This window comes from Hemiscyllium ocellatum, chromosome 37 (genome assembly GCF_020745735.1).
Source record: "Hemiscyllium ocellatum isolate sHemOce1 chromosome 37, sHemOce1.pat.X.cur, whole genome shotgun sequence".
NCBI lineage: Eukaryota > Metazoa > Chordata > Chondrichthyes > Orectolobiformes > Hemiscylliidae > Hemiscyllium > Hemiscyllium ocellatum.
Genome location: NC_083437.1, coordinates 10,851,094 through 10,870,535, shown reverse-complemented (window position 1 = coordinate 10,870,535; position 19,442 = coordinate 10,851,094). Strand labels below are relative to the sequence as shown.

Below are 19,442 nucleotides of genomic sequence, written 5' to 3'. Positions count from 1 at the left end.
GAAACTTCTTCAGCCAGACAATGGTGAATCTGTCAAATTCATTGTCACAGAAGGCTGTGGAAGTCAGGTTATTGAGTACATTTCAAACAGAGATAGATAAGTTCTTGATTGCCAAGGGAACCAAAGGTTATGGGGAAAATGGGAAAATGGGGTTAAAAAATCAATCAGACATGATCGAACGGTGGAACAAATTTGATGGGCCGAATGGCCTAATTTTTGCTCTGATATCTTATGGTGTTATGGTCTGACTGGGCAGAAGTGGTTAGTGCTTTCATTTCTGAATGAAAGTTTTGTAAGTGGCACTTACAGGAGACTTGGGACAAATTAACTGGCCTCTGGAAAATAAAATGACAAGCACTACACTCTGGATGTTGGAAATCTGAAACAATGGCACAAGTACCTGATCAATCAGTGACTATTCTCCGTAGGTGGGCAACATGTTTGACTCAAGCTGTTGTAATTGATTGCTGCTTGTAGTCAGTATGCATCAGAAGGCCCTGATAAATGCACATGACCATCACGACTTTAATACATGGTTAGATGCCACTAAGTAGATGGCAATGCCTTAACCATTTGTGTGTTGTGTAAGGCCACTAGGACCCCTTCCATCCTTATCAAGGGGAGTGGTAACTTTCTCTCCTTTCATAAAAACAGCTTGCACCTCTTAAAGGGGAAGTGCATAGTGGCTGGCATAATATAATCTGGGCTTAAACTCCCATTGGCTGAGGGCCTGCCTGTCTTCCTAAAAGACAACTTCACTCTGTTTCAAAGAAGGATGGAGGGGGTTGTCTCTGACCTTTTTGAGAATATTTATTCCTCAACCAGTATCTCTAAAACAGATCGCCTGAGCGTCACCAGATTGTGGGATCTTGCTGCATATTGTCCTTGACTACTGCATTCCCCACATTATAACAGGGACTAAACTTTCCAAAGCACTTCATTGGTTGAAAATCACTTTGGGGATGTCCTGAGGTGACAAAGGGCACTATATATAAATGCAAATTCCTCCTCTCTTGATTAAAATGCGACAACTGCTCCTTTAATTTCCCATGAGAAAGTTACTGCCACTCACAGGGGGGTCTGCTCAGAGTGGAGTCTTACCTCAAGCTGCTAAAACCAGGGATATGGAACTGTACTTCAACATAAGTTGGCTTACCATTCTTGCTCAAGTAAGCCTATGGGTTTAACTGTAACCCTGAGTACAAGGTCACAGAGCAAGTTGAGAAGAAAATAATAATAATGTTAAGTAATGCTAGTCACTGAATCTTTTCTGTTTCTGTTCATTAAATGAGAATTAAATTGTGCTTCTGGAGGCAATTTTTCACAATTATGTTTTGAAGCATTGAAATTATGAGTTATGGGATGTCTTTGCTAATTTTAATGAAAGGCAGACTTGAGCATAAGGGCATGTTCAGTGAGACAGTTTTCCCTGCTTGTTTAATAGCAGACCAGGACACAATCTCAGATTTCCTTCCCATTCTGCACATTTCCTAGTGTCTTGCTTCACTGCCATGAATTATATTGTTCATATTAACCAATAATGCTACAGCCCATCCCACCCAAGTCCAAATACCAATTTTCATATCACAAAATATAGTGTGGAAAATAAAATCGATCTGCAAGTAACAAACAGATTGAGCACTTTTTAGATTATTGCAATGCTCCAAATTGTTGTAGTTGTTGCATTAGACCTGACTAAATTGTCTATTTGTTGCAAACGTACTTGGCCACTTTGCATTTTCAATTACTTTGCTTTAACTTGCTCTTTCTGCAGGGGCAGAATGAGAAGGAGGGAATGAGGGCAAGAGAAATAGGGGAAGTTCCTTGCTTCCAAATTGGTGGTTATAGTTATGTCTTTCATCTCCAATACATTTCATAGCAACAGGTGAAAATCAAAATCAGAGATCTTCACGCCCAATTCAATTCCGTATCTTTAGATAAAAAACAGTAAATTTCAACGTTGAGGATTCCCTCTCTTCCAATTCAAACAAATAAGAACAAATCCATTAGACGATTCAAGTGAAAGATGCTCTCACTTTAGTCATGAGTTGGAGATGCTGGTGTTGGACTGGGGTGTACAAAGTTAAAAATCACACAACACCAGGTTATAGTGCAACAGGTTTAATTGGAAGCACTAGCTTTCGGAGCGACGCTCCTTCATCACCTGACAATCACCTGATGAAGGAGCATTGCTCCGAAAGCTAGTGTGCTTGCAATTAAACCTGTTGATCTATAACCTGGTGTTGTGTGATTTTTAACTCATTTAGATACTTTGCAAACTCTTATCCCCAAGTTGAAAGGTTGTAGCTCTATAACACCTTTCTCCAGAATCTTGAGTAGAAAATCCATACTGATGCATCAGCTGCAGTCCTGAAGGAGTGCTGCATTGTCTCAGGCACCAATTTTCAAATATGACATTGAACTGATACCATGTCAGCCCTCTCAGACTGAAATAAAATAAATAGAAACTCCCATGACACATTGGAAGGACAGAATTGGGACCAGAGTTCTGGTCAATGTTAATCCCTCAACCAACATGAGGAAACAGATCAACATGAATCATGGACCCCACACAGCTCCAGAAATCTCTCCCTTTTTATTTTTTTTTCTTTTTTTAAAGTCACTTATTTAATCATTGGAGGCCATCAAAACTGAGGAGGGATCACCGATTACAAATTCTAAGCAGAGTTCTAGGGCAACACAAAATTAGATGTATATCTCGCCCTCAATGTACTCTGTGTAAAGTGAGGAGGGTGAATCAGCTCATTTCTTTCCAACCTTCTTAGTATGCCACAAAAAAGATGTTATCTTCATTTTAACACGAGGTTAAACATCTCTTCAATTAAAATGCAACTAACTATCTTAACCAGAAAGAGAAAGGAACAAATTACTTGGCTTTTTCAAGTGAAAGAAAATCAAAATTATTTCAATAAAACTATTATTTTCTAACCCTGAGAAAAATAAAAATGTGATGTCAAACAGCACATACACAAGTAGAACACTGAGAAGACGTAGTGTCCAGTTCAAAGATAAAATGAAAAGAACATATCAGATACAAAGAACTAAGAAAGTTTACAGCCCAGGAACAGGCCCTTCAGCCCTCCAAGCCTGAGCCGATCCAAAACTATTATTTAAACCTGTCGCCCAATTCCTAAGCATCTGTATCCATCTGGTCCCCACCTACTCTTGCATCTGTCTCGACGCATCTTAAATTATTCTACCATGCCTGCCTCTACCATCTCTGCTGGTAATGCGTTCCAGACACCCACCGCTCTCTGTATAAAGTACTTGCCACGTGTATCCCCCGCGTGTTACAGTTTTAACTTATCCCTGTGGTATATAGTTTTAGCCTGAGACCAAGTTTGTTTCGCTGATCTCTGGGTCGTCAAAAGTAGTGAACATTTCAGTTGCCTTTAGGTTCTCTGTTGAAAATGTGTTGCTAGTTAAAGCACAAAGGTTCTCTGTGTCCTGATGTTTGCTTTTAATTAGCTCTCTCAAGAAGTAATTTTTTTCAAAACTATTGGAAAAGCTCTTTTTCTGACTGAGCTCTGTCAAAGCTAACTCACTGGAATATGTTATAGGCAAGGCCAGACCCCCTCAAAACATTTCAAGAAAGTAGCCCAGACCCTAACTTTGCTCGTAGTTTTAAGCAGGTGTGAAGTGGATATTCCAGGGGGGATGCAGTGGGCCCACCACATAGTTTTAATCAAAACAGAATGTATTTGCAAGGTTACTGAATAAAACACAAACAAAAGAGAACAGAATATAAAATAACCTAACTATTTAAAATCCCAGTCGAGTCTATCACAACTTAATGATGCTGTTCCAAAGTCCTGCTTCAATCCCCATAAACACCCCTTGGTAAAAAAGATAAAATCAAACACAGGGTCTGATAGAAGAGAGAGAGAGAGAGAAGGCAGAGTGATGGAACACCTTCTTCCATGTAACTGTTTCTTTGACCAGCAGCCTCAAAAAAAACGACCGACTGCCTTTCAGTGAATAGCCAGACTGCCAAAGCTAATCCAAACCAAACTGGGGTAAAGCTGAACTGGAAGAATTGGCTACTCCCCCATCACTCTACAAGTGCCATTTTTAAAACTTAAAAGCTTCTTTAAGTGGATAAATGCAGACAAAATGAAGCCTCCGTCTTTACGATCCCTCTTAATAAAAACAAGGACAACCTGATCTTGGAGGAGCATCGTCTCAAATATAACTGGCTTGTGTGTTTCAGTGTTAGAGTTCCTTGCCTCCAACTTGATAATTGTAGGTGATGTCTTTCATCTCCAGTATGTTTCATAATAACCAATGAAAATCAAAATTGGAGATGAGGGATTTTTCACACTCAACTATATTCTGTATCTTTTGATAAAATATTAAATTTCAGTTCAGACAATTCCCTCTATTCTTATTCAGCTTCACAAATCCTGCCTCTGGTCAGTTGATGACCATGGACATTTTAATTTTTTTATGATTTTTGAAACACTTTGTCCAGGAAAGTCATTAGAATTGGGAGCAAGAGTAGGCCATTCAGCCTCTCAAACCTGCTATCATCCAATAAGATCATGGCTGATCATGTCTCAGGCCTCAATTCCACATTTCTGCTCACTGTCCATCACCCTTCAACCCACTACTAATTTAAAAAATCTGTCCATCTTCTCCTTAAAATACGTTCAATGTCTGGCTCCAAATTGTACTCTGAAGTTGGGAATTCCACAGATTTATGACCCTTTGAGAGAAGTAGCTTCTCCCTCACCTCTACTTTAAATCTGCTACCCTTTACCCTAAAACTACGATTTCTTATTTGAGATTGTCCCACCCGAGAAAACATCTTCTCGACATCTACTTTGTCAACATGGGTGCCACTAGACCAGCTTTTAATTCTTGACTTTCATCGTATTCAAAGGTCCCCATCTGCCACAGTGTGATTTCAACCCCTGTCACTCATTCTGGGGTTCTGGCTGGCTCTGAATTACAGGTCCAGTGATATTATTGCCACCATTGCCTCCTTACAGTTCTCTCAGGGAGGCCGGGTTGTTGTAACCTATTTTATAGGCATGTTGTAGAGCAGAGCTATGGACAGTGATGATAGAGGCGCCACCTAGAGTCCCCTTCATCTCATGGTTACCCAGGGATCTCCAGCTGCGTTCACTTGCTGTTGCCATACATTGGATGGATATGGGTTGATAATTGATCTGTGTGGCTGTGGTATGAACACACTTTCCATCTCTATCCAGTCCTAGGGTGGGACTTGAATGCAGAGCTTCTGGCTCAGAGGACAGGACATGACTGAGTATGTCACAAGATTTCCAGTGTCCTTTTGATTGTCTTTTTGATTGAGTTCCAATGAACCAAATTGCTCACAAACCAAAGAGGCAGACCTTAACAGGGCCACTGTATAATAAAAGCATTGCAGACTTGATAAATTTAACTTGTTTTGGAGAGAGCTAGTGCACACCAGCCCCTGTAGTCCCCACAGGTTATAGAAAATTTCAAGCAGAAACTCTTTTCAATTTGTGCCCAAGTTGCTTATTCAAACAGCACCAGGCTGTTTAGCCTTAATTAACAATAAAATGAACGCATTACTTTACATCTGCATTATTTATTCATTTGTTAGCTAAACTGACAGAAGTAGTGAGGAGCACATGCTGTTTACTTGTTATGTAATGGTTTATGTAATTGGGCTAAACATTTGTTCAAATTCTCTCACGGTATGAGCTTTTTAAAAAGAAATTCAGTCAGGGATGTAGGTGTCTCTGGCTAGGTGGGCTAGGTGTATTGCCCATCCCCGGAGGGAAGTTTCGGGTGACCCATGTTACTCTGGGTCTGGAACCACACGTCGTTCAAACTAGGTAAGAATGGTAGATTTCTTTCCTGTCCTCACATCGGTGAACCAGATTGTGTCTTCAAGACAAATGCCGATGGTTGTGTGATCACCCAGAGATAAGTTCTTACCTCATCTAGAAAGCTTTATTGGAATCAATTTTATTAAAATAAAATTTCACCATATGTGCGATTTGAACCCCCATCCTCAGAATTTCAGCTTGAGACTCTGAATTACCTGACCTATGTCATTAGAATTACATTGCCCACTGCTAAGTCTAGTGTTAAGCTTAATTAAAGTTTCCTTGGATTTAATTGGATATTGTTTATTTTAAAATCAGAAATATAAAGTTGATATCACTAAAAGCTGCCAAGTGGCACTAAAAAACACATGCGTTCCTACAAAGAATGAAACCTGTCAGTCTTACCCAGTTCACAGTCTATAACTGAGAATCCAAGCACTTACCGGCATGATTGGCTCAAAACTGCTATCCACAAGTAGCCAGTTGTAACAAATTCTGGAGATTTAAGTGAAACTTTCAACACCACCTTCTCAACACGAACACATTGACATAAACTTGAGGTAATTGCACAAATGCTACACATTACGGAGATGAGTTTCTGTAAAACACCAGGTTTTAAATGTTCCATTTGGTACAATTTCAGATTTAGGAAATAACACAGAGGATGCACCATACCTTAGACTGACAAAACCTGCTGACAAATTTCTGAGTCAAGCTCTCTCTTGTTTGATAGAACTCGTAGAAATGTTGCGGATTCTCAAATTGACTGCTGAACTCTGACCCAGAAGACAAATGCAGGTAGTTCATAGAGTCATAAAATCGTACACCATGTTTATACTGACCAACAAATACCAAACCACCATTTATTTGCATTTAATCAAATGTCTTCTATAACCTGGCATTTTAAGTGCTCATCCAGCTGTTTCTTAAATGTAGCAAGAGTACTTGCTTCCACGACCCTCTCAGGCAACACGTTCCATATTCCTACCATCCTCTGGATGAAAGCATTTTTCTCTCAGATCTCCTCTAAACCACTTACTCCTCAACTTAAGCTAATTCCCTCTGGTTTCAAACAGTCGGCCACGGGAAAGAGAGTCTCATGCTCTATTTTGCCTACACCTCGCGTTATTTTGTACACCTCAATCAGGTGCCCCCCCTCAGTCCCCATTGTTACAAAAAAACAACCCCACCTCTTTCTTTCTCTCCTCATAACTGAGACTTGTTATTCCCTGCCAGGAATGTCCTCTGCCCTCCCCTCCCCTCCAAAGAAATCACAACTTTCCAATGACCGGAACCGCACACAATATTCCATCACTGGCCCTAACCATAGAATATATGAGCAAGACATCCTTGCTCATATATTCTATGCTGTGGCTAATGAAGGCAAGCATCATGTGTGCTTTCCTCACTACCTTGTCTACTAGTTCTGACACCTTCAGGGATCTATCGACTTATACAACAAGATCCCTTTGATTATCAATTTTCTATTCATTATATAAGTCCTTCCCTCCCAAAATAAATCACCTCACATTTATCGGGTTTAAGTTTCATCTGCCATTGCTCTACCCAGTTTACCAGGTGATCAGTGTCAGGCCGTAGGCTGAGACCATCCTCCTCAGTATCAGCAAGGCCACCAATGTTCATGATTTGGAGATGCTGGTGTTGGACTGGAGTGTACAAAGTTAAAAATCACACAACACCAGGTTATAGTCCAACAGGTTTAATTGGAAGCACACTAGCTTTCGGAGCGATGCTCCTTCATCAGCAGCTCCTTCATCACTTGATGAAGGAGCGTTGCTCCGAAAGCTAGTGTGCTTCCAATTAAACCTGTTGGACTATAACCTGGTGTTGTGTGATTTTTAACCAATTTTCATATCACCCACAAGCTTACTGATTATACATTCTACATTCACATCCAAGTTGTTACGGTAATAACAAATAGCATAAGTCCTAGCACCATTCCCTGTGGTAAGCAGCTATCACAGGCTTTCAATGACAAAAATAACTCACTGTTATCACCCTTTGCCCTATTTCCAAGCCAATTTCGGATCCAGTTTGCCAACTTGCCTTGGGTCCCATGGGCTCTTACCTTTCGGATCAGCCTGCCATGTTGGACCTTGTCAAAGTCCTTACTCGAGTCCATGTAAGCCACATTGACTGCACTACCCTCATGAATACATTTAATCACCTTTTCAAAAAACTCAATTAAATTAGTCAGATAAGATCTCCCTCTAACAAATCTGTGCTGGCTATCCCAATCAATTCTTAACTTCCTATCTATTGATTATTCTTGTTCTTCAGAATTTATTTCAATAATTCCAATTTCCTCAACACTGACATCAGACTAACAGCTCTGTAAGTACCTGGCCTATGCCTGCTACCCTTCTTGAATAAAGGAACTACATTAGCTATCCTTGAGTCATCTGGCACTTCACCTGTGGCCAACAAAGTATTAAATATCTGCACCAGGGGCCCAGCAGTCTCCTGCCTTGTGTCCCACAGCAACCGAGGATACATCTCATCCTGAGGATTTGTACACCTTTATTCCCACTAAATCATCTAGTACCTCCTCCTTATTAATATTGACATGTTCTACAACTTCACCATCACCACTGAAATCAGCGGTTATAATGTCTTTCTCCTCTGTGAATACGGATCAGAAATATTCATTTAAGATCTTACCCACATCCATTAGCTCTACACACAGTTTGCCCCGTTTGGTCTCTAATAGTCTCCACTCTTCCCCAGTAATCCTCTTATCCTTAATATCCTTACCAAAGAAAATCGTTGGGCTTTTTCTTAATCCCATCTGCCAAAGACACTTTGCTCTCCTAATTTCCTTTTTATGCAACCTATACTTTTGACGGTCTCCAATGTTTTTAATATATTGACATTTACTTTTTCTTTACAAAGGTCTTGAGAGCCATTGGTATCCAGGGTGCCTGGACCTACTGTCCTTGTCCTTAATAGGAACACGCTGGCCCCGAATTCTCACTTTACGATTTTTAAAAGATTTCCAATTTCCAAATGTAGTCTTACCTTGTCTATGTTTGCCAGACCCTGTCTGATGATATTGAATTCAGTTTTCTGTCTGTTATAAATCCCTTTCCATAATAACTTTGAAATGTAGAGTTATGGTCACCATCCTTGCCCACTGAAATTTCAACCACGTGACCAGCTTCAGTGCCCAGGATTGGATGTGGCACTGCCTCTCCTCTGTTAGGATAATCTACCTACTGACAAAGAAAGCTCTCTTAGATTCACTTTAACAATTCCACTCTGTCTAATCTTTTCACATGAAGACAGTCCCAGTTAATGCTGGCAAAATTCAAGTCCCCTACAATTACATCCCTTTTCCTCTCACACCTCTCTCTGATTTGCCTCCAGCTGTGTTTCTCTGTCTCCCTCTGACTGTGGGGAGGCCTAAAGTATAACGCCAGAAAGGGAATTTTTCTTCATTTCTGAGCTCTACCCAGATGGCATCACTTGAAGACCCTCCTTAGACTCCCTCCCTCATTCGTACAGTGATGGCTACCATTACCAATAACGCAATGCCCCCACTTCTCCTACAGGTCCCCCCATCCCATCCCGTCTGAAACTTCCAAACCCTGGAAGGTTGAGCTGCCAGCCCTGCTTCTCCTTCAGTCATGTCTCAGTGCTTGCAACATCATATTCCCAAGTGCTGATGAATTCTCTAAGTTCATCTGCCTTACTAATCAAGCTCCTCACATAAAAATGGATACAAATTAGCTTTCTGGCCCTCCCATATGCCTCATCCTGTTCGTGTCTTCTCCGCCTACAGGAATTCCTAGTATTCCTCCCATATCTGATAGAACCTTGCTCCTGACTTTCCACCTATTGTTGTCCTATCCCCCTGCCAAATCAGTTTAAAACCTCCCTAGCCGCACAAGCAAACCTCCCAGCGAGGAGATGGGACCCATTCCGGTTCAATTACAACCCATCCAGAGTATATAGGTCCCACCTACCCCAGAAACTGTCCCAATGATCCAACAATATAAAGCCGTCCCTCTTACACCAACCCTTGAGCCACATGTTAGAACATAGAACATAGAACATAGAAGGATACAGCGCAGTACAGGCCCTTCGGCCCTCGATGTTGCGCCGACCGAGTCCTACCTAACCTATACTAGCCCAATAACTTCCAAATGCCTATCCAATGCCCGCTTAAATGAACATAAAGAACATAATGTTCATCTGACCTATCTTCCTATTCCTTTACTCAGCAACACGCAGCACTGGAAGCAATCCGGAGGTCACAACCTTCACAGTCTTCCTCTTTAGGCTACTAGCTAACTCTTGAAACCCCTATTGCGGGATCTCATTTCTTTCTCTATCCATGTTGTTGGTCCTGACATGTACCACGATTGTTGGCTGTTCACCCTCCCCCTTCAGAGTTCCCCATAGCCGCTCTGAGACAGCCCTGACCCTGGCACCAGGGAGGCAACATACCAGTTGAGACTCTTGTTTGCTGACCCAGAATTGCCTCATACAATCGAGATCCCTATCATTGAAGCTCCGCCAGTCTTCATCCTCCTGGACTCTACAGCAGAGCCAACCATGGTGCCACTAACTTGGGTATTGCTGTTTTCCCCAAGAGCCCATTCCCTGCCTCCATCATTATCCAACATGGTGTATCTGTCTGAGAGGGGCATAGCCATGGCAGACTACGACAATCAACAATAGATGATTTTGGTCATAGAGTCCGAGAGATGTGCAGCATGGAAACAGATCATTCGGTCTAACTTATCCATGCTGAGCAGATATCCTGCGTAAATCTAGTCCCATTTGCCAGCACTTGACCCATATCCCTCCAAACCCTTCCTATTCATATACCCATCCAGATGCCTTTTAAATGCTGTTATTGTACCAGCCTCCACCACTTCCGCCAGCAGCTCATTCCACACACAAACCACCTTCTACTTGAAAAAGTTGCCCCTTAGGTTCCTTTTATATTTTGCCCCTCTAACCCTAAACCTATACCCTCTGGGTCCGGACTCCCCCACCTCAGGGAGATAGGCTTTATGTTCCTGATTTGTTCATTAAATGTAAATTCCACCATAGTGGGTTTTGAACCTGTATCTCCAGAACATTAGGCCTAGCGCCTTTGGATTATTTGTTCAGTGATACCATCATCTCACTACCTTCTCCTCTTTTGCATCACAAGTGTGGTGAAAACTAAATGTAACTGGGCCACATTGACAATGAAAAGGAGGGTGTATTTAGCTCCGCAGCACAAGGTTGGTGATGCTATGCATTAAAGTAACAACAGCCAGTGTGGTCCTGAGTCAGAGTCATACAGCACAGAAATAGACCCTTTGGTCCACATCGTCCATGTTTGACATGTATCCTAAACTGATCTAGTCCCACTTGCCAGCATTTAGTCCACATCCTTCTAAACCATTCCTATTCACGTACCCAGTGCGATGCCTTTTAAATATAATAATTGTACCAGCATCCACCATTTCCTCTGACAGTTCATTCCACACATTAACCACCGTCTGTGTAAAAAAGTTGCTTCTCATGTTTTAAAATCTTTTCCTCTCGTCTTATAAATATGCTTCCCAGTTTCCCCCACTCTCAGGAAAAGGCCTTTGTTATTCACCTTATCTATACTCCTCATGATTTTATAAACCTCGATAAAGGGTTCAGCCTTCTATGCTCCAGTGAAAAAGTCCCAGTCTACCCTACCTCTCCTTATACCTCAAATCTTCCATTCATGGCATCACCCTGGTAAATCTTTAATAATATCCTTCCTGTAACAGGGCAACCTGAACTGGATACTGTTCTCCAGAAGAGGATCATGGAATCTACTCCATTTAATCAATGGTTTGAAAATAATTCTCCAAGGATGTATCAAAAACCCAATCTCCCTTAAATACGGTGGTGAATATTGCTGAGCTCATATTGTATGTTTTCATTGTCCTAATGTAATATAGGGAGAACATAAATTTAGTAATTGTACATTTGAATCACGTTATGAATTGTCTCAACAACTCTATGAGATTTGTAATTCATTCATTGCTATTTCTGGCTAATTTCATGAAGAACTCAACACACAGCTGAGTTTTTGGACATTATGACCACGAGCTGTTTAAGTCTTGGCTGGTTGTTGACAAATAGTGCCAAGACAGCCCATCAAAGAGACATTTCTTATGACGTGTTAAAGAAAATGAACTAAAATGGACCGAGAGAGTACCAAACAAGGCAGTTTTTGCTTTGAGGGGTGGGGAAGTGAGATAATATTTTACTAAGTGTATCAACAGGAAGGATAATTTTTAATCTACTACTCAGACAAATGAAGGGTTAGCAGCACCTTTGAAATGTAATGGAGGAAGCACAACAGTGAATTTGTGCACAGCGAGCTCCCACAAACAGCTATGTGAAATAGGCCAAATATTTGGACCAAACAATATTGAAGGGCTAACTAATGGCCCAGGCACCAAGCGGAACTCTGCTTTTCTTCAGTGACCCTGGATGAGGTAACCCCTATTTAACGTTCCATGTAACAGAGGGAACGTCTGACTGTGCAGTTGTCTGGTGAACTGCAATGCCAGCCTGGATCCCTGGGCCAGTCACTGGAGTGGGCCATCAACAACAACTCCAGCTGAGAATGTTACTCACAACTGCCACTTGTGACGCCATACTCCACAATCATCTTTTGACATCATGAAAATAACAACAAGGTGTTGAATGATGAGTACACATAATTATCAAGGCTACAGAGCAAGACAGAGAGTAAAGAAACAGTTCAGGCCTCCCCAGCAGCAATAGAGTGAAGGTAACTAAACTGAAACAAAGCCAAGTCTTCAAAGCGCTTTAGCTGTCTGTCTGAGATTGTTTATGAATAGTGATACTGTTCTTCAGTGTTTTCATCCTACCATGCCACAAGCACTTGGCTTCAAATAATGTTGATCTTTCCATTTTTTTTTACTTCGATTATTTACAATGTGGAAGCAGGCCCTTCGGCCCACAAGTCCACACCAACCCTCCGAAGTGCAACCCATCCCCCTCTGACTAATGCACCTGACACTACGGGCAATTTCCCATGGCCAATTCATCTGACCCGCACATTTTTGGACTGTGGGAGGAAACCGGAGCACCCGGAGGAAACCCACACAAACACAGAGAGAATGTGCAAACTCCACACAGATAGTCACCTGAGGCAGGAATTGAACCCAGGTCGCTGGCACTGTGAGGCAGCAGTGCTAACCACTGTGCCAATTTATTTATTATCTTTCCCAGTTTTGTACCATGTGTATCAGAGCCCTACAAAAATGCTTTGCCAAGGCTCTCCAGCTTTATAAACAGAGAACAAATCATGGTGACGAGCATTGTCATTTTTTTTAAGATAAAACCAGGGTTAGTGGTGAAACTGCTACCTGAATCGAGTTGCAGGAAGAGCTAACCTGACCACAGACACCTGGGATATACTCTGCAATGCAGCCAGAGGCACACTGTGTCAGGCTGTGTGTGAAACCTGAATAAGAAAGCTAGACCCCAGAGGTGAAATATAACAGCAGCATTTCACTGAGAGTGGTATCAAAGAGCTTTGGTAAATCCAGAGTTAATGGGAATTGGGATAAAACTTCCCACTTGTAGGAATCAAACTAAGCACAAACATTTTTTTTGAAAATTATTATTCGTTTACAAAATATAAGCACCATTGGCTGGGTCAGCATTTTTTGCCCATTCCTAATTATTACAAATCAACCACATTGATGTGGGTCTGGAATCACATGTAGCCCAGACCAGGTAAGACAGCAGTTTTCTTCCTTAAAAGATACAGTGAGACAGATCGGCGTTTCTTCACCCCCAACCCCCAATAATTGACAATGGTCATCATTAAACTGTTAATTCTATTTTTTTCCCATTACTGAATTCAACTTCTATTATTTGCTATGGTTGGTGATAATGAACTAGCCACAGGATACATGAAGATCAACTAGCCACAAAACGACATGACCCTCTCTCACTAGTATCCTCACATACGGATGAGATCACTTCGACTGGGACAACACATCCATCCTTGGACAAGCCAAACAAAGACATGCATGAGAATTCCTAGAAGCATGGTATTCCAACTGGAACTTTATCAACAAACACATTGATTTGGACCCCATTTACCACCCCCTGAGAAAAAGAACAGGAAATAACATTACCATAGGAAATGATGTCACCGCTGGAAATGACATCACTAACCCAAGGAAATCCAAACATATAAATAAAAGGTAGGAAACACCAGCAGTGCTTTGTCCAGAGACTCACTGATGATGTTACCTAGTATGGTGATGAAACGTCTGAAAATGAACCTTCCAGCTCAGTGAGCAAACCTACATCCAGAACCCCAACCTGAGCTACAAATCTTCTCAAAACCTGCTAATATTACCTGGGTCTCTGGTTAAATAGACCAGTGATAAGGCCACTAGATTGTCACCTCCCCTAAAAAAAAGGAGGTGAGGGTAGTTAATCATCTCAATCCCAAGAAAACACTACAAGAGTTCTTCAAGATATTGTCCTGGGCCTAACCATCTTCAGCTACTTCATCCATGTCCTTCTCTCCATCCTAAGGTCAGAAATGGGAATGGTCTTTAATAATTTCACAATCGTAATTTCTGTTTATGACCCCTCAGATGCTGGAACAGTCTTACATTTGACAATATTGAGGTTTGGCTGAATAATTAGCGCAAACATTTTATCATACAAGTACCAGGCACTCAACGTGTTCAACAAGCAAGAATCTAACTATCCTTCCTTGAAATTCAAAGTCATTACCATCATTGATATTTGTTATGAACATCCTGCCAACAAATAGGAATGAATGGATAAATACAGTGGCTATCAGAGTGGGTCAGAAACTGGAGATGCTACAGCAAGTAACTGATTCCCCAAAACCTGTCCACCATCAACAAGGCACATGTCGAAAAATGTGACACTGGAAAAGCACAGCAGGTTAGGCAGCATCTGAGGAGCAGAAGAATCGACGTTTCGGCATATGCCCTTCATTAGGAAAATTCATATCTTTTGGAGATAAAACCAGGATTACTGGCCAAGCTGCTATCTGAATTGAATTGTTCATCACTTTTCGACTCTGATCTCCAGCATCTGCAGTCCTCACTTTCTCCTATCAACAAGGCACAAGTCAGGAGTATGGTGTAATGCTCCCTAATTGCCTGGATGGGTTCAGCTCCAACAACATTCGAGGAGCTTGACACTATCCAGCACAAGGCAGCCCGTTCGATCATCCACCACCTCAAACATTGATTGTAACTGCACTGTGTATTATTTAACAGAAACACTGCAGCAACCTGCCAAGGCTCTTTTCAGAACAGATTTTAAATCCACGACCTTTACCACCTAGGCAGCAAGCATATGGGAACAGCAAAACTGCAAAATCCCTTCCAATCCACATCGCATCCTGACTTGAAACTGTATCAATATGTCACAGCGTCTGTGTAAAAATCTTTGAATTCCCTGCCTCACAGCACTAAGGGTGGGCTGACACCAAATGGACTGCAGCAGTTCAAGACAACAGATCACCACCACCATCTCAAGGGCTTTTCGGGACAGACAAAAAACTCGCTTAGCCAGCAATGCACCACATCCTAAGCACAATAAAATGAACAAGACTTGGGTGTCCCATTTTAAAGATGGATAGAAAGGCTAGGTTTCTGTCCACACTAATGTGGCATTTTGAAAGCCCAAAGATGGCCGGTTTTGATAGTTTGGGAAGAAAGTGATAAACCTGCTGATGATTCTGGAATACTTTGAAAGATAATGTAAATATGTTTTCAATGCTGCGATTCATCATTGGGATCGATCCTTTCAAGATAAGTTGACCCTTTACATTGACCAGCTGTGTGTACTTATTCACTGGTGGCATTTCAATGCTTTTCCAATACAGGAAACAACAGAATACAGTGGTGAATGTGTCAACTTGGCCTGGCAGCCTGCATAGATACCTTCGCTATTGTGATTTAGACAACAAAACACAGAGAGTTATGACTCACTAGCTTAGCACACTGAGGATCAGGCTCTGCTATTAGAGGCTCAGAGTTGTACTAAATGTTAATTCTTTTCAGGTATACACAGAACCCCAGTTCACCTGACCTTCAAATCCAGATTGACCAAAAGTGTGAACCAGGTTTCTATACTAGAAAATAATTATTATTCATTGTAAATAACAAGGCTATAGCTACAAGTAACAGAAATGGCAGCACGGTGGCTCAGTGGTTAGCACTGCTGCCTCACAGCACCAGGGTCCCAGGTTCAATTCCAGCCTCAGGTGACTATCTGTGTGGTGTTTGTACATTCTCCCCGTGTCTGTGTGGGTTTCCTCCAGGTGCTCCAGTTTCCTCCCACAGTCCAAAGATGTGCAGGTTAGGTGAATTGGCCATGCTAAATTGCCCCTAGTGTTAGGTGCATTAGTCAGAGAGAAATGGGTCTGGGTGGGTTACTCTTCAGAGGGTCGGTTTGGATTGAAGGGCCTGTCTCCACACTGTAGGGAATCTAATCTAATCATACACCATCATCATATAACACTACTGACTAAAACTATAACCCCTTACACACACAAACACACATGTGCAGACAAATCGGAAAACTAGATTGTTGACTAAGGTAGGAAAAAATGACTGGAAAGTCATTTCAGTTGCCTTTCCTTTGTAATTCCAACGTTGAGTTGATCTACTTTGGCTTGCCAGGCCTTTGGTGTTCTGTCAGCTTTGCCTAGAAGCTTCCACTGATTCGTAAGAAATATAAAGTGACTGATTCCTTTGGAAAATGCCCCTGATTTGTCAATTCAAAAGTCACAGCTCACAGCTATTATCTTTCCTGCAGAAGTTATCATCTTCAATATTTAACATATTTTTACTGCAGAGAACAGGCATCTTCTGCTGGGGAGAATAACTGTACACATTCCTATGTCTTTCTCGCTCTGTGGCCCCTGTATCTGATTTATTTCCAGTTCCAACCTGCTGAGTTAACCAACCTCCTCAGTTAACCAATCATCTTCACTTGAAACAATTCCTCAGCTTCTTCTTGGCTGTGCATTGTCGAAATTCAGCTAGATTCTGAACAGGTATTAAATTCCTTGCTGTGAAATAATGTAGGCACCCTTGAAAATCAAAAGTGTTTTTTTTCCTCCCAGCAAGTCCCCATTTTTCAAAGACATAAAAAAAAACATGTTAAGGATTAAAAAGTATAATGCTTTAATATTTGTAAAAGGACTCTAATCATCTGCTTCCTTGCATTGATTGACAGATTCTCTGGTTTCAAATTGAAATGAGCAGCTGTTTTTCCCCTCCCAGACAGCTCTGGACAGCTGTAACCATTATCAATGCTTGACTAAGTTTCAAGCGCTAATGGGTTTCAGCACAGTTGCTGTTCTATTTATGTGAATGAGGGACAGTTTCAAAATGTTGTAATAGTACATTATGCCTAAGATATGGTTTCACATTTGTTCCCTCAGCTCATAGGATTGCAAGTATTGTGACTATATTTGTTACCCATAGATTCATTCTTTTTCTCAAGATCAAAGACATGGAGGTTTTATTAGATCACCTTTTCTCCAAGAAGTGTGTTATGGAAGAGCCCCAATTTACAAATATCTTCTAAATGTTCGTACATACAAATGTGATCCCATGCAAGGATACAATTTTAAAGATTCATCACTAGCATTCCCTGTATATATGAATAGCTCCTTCATTTTGTCCTGCATTGTGTTCCGACTTGCATACAGATTGGTTTGCAAATAAACTCCAGAATCGACCCATTTGCAACCTGGAGACTGGATGCCGATATTTCATTGATATTGTATGTAATTGGAGGGCTACAAAATGGGTGAGTGTTTCTGGTCAGTCCCAGCAAGTGGGGGGTTGATGGGATGACATCGCAGACAGACAGCGTAATTGGTCTGAGGTATAAGGAGGTACATAGAATGGACAATCTGAGAGAGTATGGATTGATGTGGCATTGTGCTAGGCCAAGGAAGGTAATGGTTGAATTTTAAATGCTGTCAGGAGCTGAAATTCTGTGTTACGACCATAAGAGATAGGGACAGGATTCGGCCATTCTGCCCCTCTTGGACAACTGTGGTGACCCTTCACGCTTGCCATCTCAAACCTGCGCTTCCTCCTGTGTTGGTTCACTGCTCACAAAATGCACTGCAAATCTGACTACAGTGTGAACAGTCAAATAGAATGTGTTACATCAGAGCTGGATCACATGTACAGTTTGCAGGTCATAAAACAAGCAGGTTGGCTTTTCCTGAGCCAAGAGGAATGTTTGTTTCATGGAATTAACCAAAAGAACAGATATCCAAAAATATCCACGTTAGATTAGATTGCCTACAGTGTGGAAACAAGGCCATTTGGCCCAACAAGTTCATACCAACCCTCCGAAGAGTAACCCACCCAGACTCATTCCCCTACCTGCCTCAGACTAATACATCTAACAGTATGGGCAATTTAACATGGTCAATTCACCTGATCTGCACATCCTTTGGATTGTGAGAGGAAACAGGAGCACCCTGACCACACAGAAACCCACACAGACACAGGGAGAAAGCGCAAACTCCACACAGACATTCATCAGAGGCAGGAATTGAATGCAGGTCCCTGGTGCTATGAGGCAGCAGTGCCAACCACTGAGCCACCGTGCTACCCATAATACACTTGCTTTTGTTTGGAATACATTTGTTTAGTCCTCTTTATTTAACATATCAGCTTAAGTCCATGAACCATAACATTGGATTGGGATGTATGGTAAGTTTTATGTCGGGTAATGGCTTTGAGAGGGTTAATGTTCATGTTACATTTCCTCCATCCATGCTACAGTCAGTGGGTGGAGATAGGGAGTTTTAATATAGCTTTCTGAAGGAGCAGCTGTATCTGTAGGAGTTTGCCAAGGTTCTGGTAATTCTACCTGATCAAATGATGTTGTACTTATTGCTATCGTGCAATAAACCTTATTGGTATCTAAGAACAATGACACTCTGCAGTGGTGTATTCTGTACCCCGAACCACTAGATAGACCCAAGAGAGAGCAAAGACAAAGATAGTTAGCTGCAGTGTACTACCTCAAACAGTCCTTACTCAGTACCACACAGTGGTAAATACCAGAAGTGGTCAGCAGGGCAAATATATCTTCGCACAGTGCAATTATTCAGTCTCAAGTCTCACAACAACAAAGCTGCCTAGGCCTCAGAATGAGTGCATGAACAGTGTGAGGTGGGCAATCAAGCAGCAATTCAATACGCTTAGCATTGTCAGTAACTAATTAATGCTGTTGATCCCCTGCTGATTTTGACGCAGAACTTTAATAGTTTAGTTGGAGGAAGAAACACTTTTTTTATGCAAATACAAAAGCTACTGTTGTTTCATCCAAGAATTTATTTCTCACAAATATTTGTCACCTGCTTGTTGATTCTGCACTTTGATAAATGCCAAGAAATAAATATGTCTGCAGAGGAAATAAAATCCCAGTTAGCTGTGATTCAATCTTTAGTGGCAAATGAGCCTGGTTGATTCATCTCTTGCTTCACCCTGAGGTACTGTTGTAGCATCTTCCCTGTCCCCCTTG

At 41.5% G+C, this 19,442-nt stretch overlaps 1 non-coding gene across 1 annotated transcript; it reads right to left on the bottom strand.

Annotated features, from left to right (window-relative positions):
- Positions 1 to 524: 524 nt before the first annotated feature.
- Positions 525 to 653, bottom strand: LOC132833842 (U6atac minor spliceosomal RNA). Its single transcript, XR_009647116.1, has one exon. It is a non-coding gene; the product is annotated as a U6atac minor spliceosomal RNA (small nuclear RNA).
- Positions 654 to 19,442: the final 18,789 nt, after the last annotated feature.